We start from the raw sequence: 827 nt of genomic DNA, 5'->3' as shown, positions 1-827 counted from the left end.
TCTACATTATTTCACAGCTTGATTTAGAATTAAGAGAGGTTGAACACCCAAAGTCTGGCCTTGGGACAGGGGGAAAACAGTAAAAATGATGCATAAAAGACCTCATATTACTTAAATTAAAATAAGAATAATTGAGTTGCTCTTAGGATGTAAGTTTGTCAAAAAGAAAAAATGTTTTTTAGTTTTTTTTTTATTTCTTCCTGGGACATGAAAAGTCCCATAAAAAAATACTAAGCTATTTACATTCCTTTTGTAGTTCTTGAATGTAAACTGTAGGTGTAGGCTACAATGCCAAGCCTTTCAAAAATCTACCTGTAGGCTAGTAGCCTACCACTGGCAACTATCAGAATGAGAAAATAATACCTGTTGGATTAGTGAATACTTTAAAATACATGTCTTTGCATTTAAACATTTAAATGCATAGCCTAGGCTACTGTTTCGCCATAATGACAGATATTAGCAAAACTTCACATGTAGTTTATAACAGCCTACCATTGGTAACTACAGCAATCAGAATGAGAAAATATCTTTCGAAAACGATATCCAGCGAATATCAAACCTGCTGCTAACGTATACCGGCAGAAGGAGGGTTTAAGCCATCATTCCCGCGTTTAACATAACAGGGTTAGGAGTAGCCGATTACGATAGCTGTGATTTCAGAGTGAAAACCATTGGTCGTAGGCTATGTGGGCCGCCAACCGTAGGGTAATCCGGAGTGTACCATAGTGCTACTGCCCTACTTCTAGGCATCCACAGCGCAATCTGTGACTATTGGCCAGTCATAAGTCCCTTCAGAGGAGTTGACTGGATCAGGAGTAGCACTGGCA

This window comes from Sardina pilchardus, chromosome 19, assembly GCF_963854185.1.
Source record: "Sardina pilchardus chromosome 19, fSarPil1.1, whole genome shotgun sequence".
NCBI classification, from domain to species: Eukaryota; Metazoa; Chordata; class Actinopteri; order Clupeiformes; family Clupeidae; genus Sardina; species Sardina pilchardus.
Note: the sequence above shows the minus strand (reverse complement) of the source record.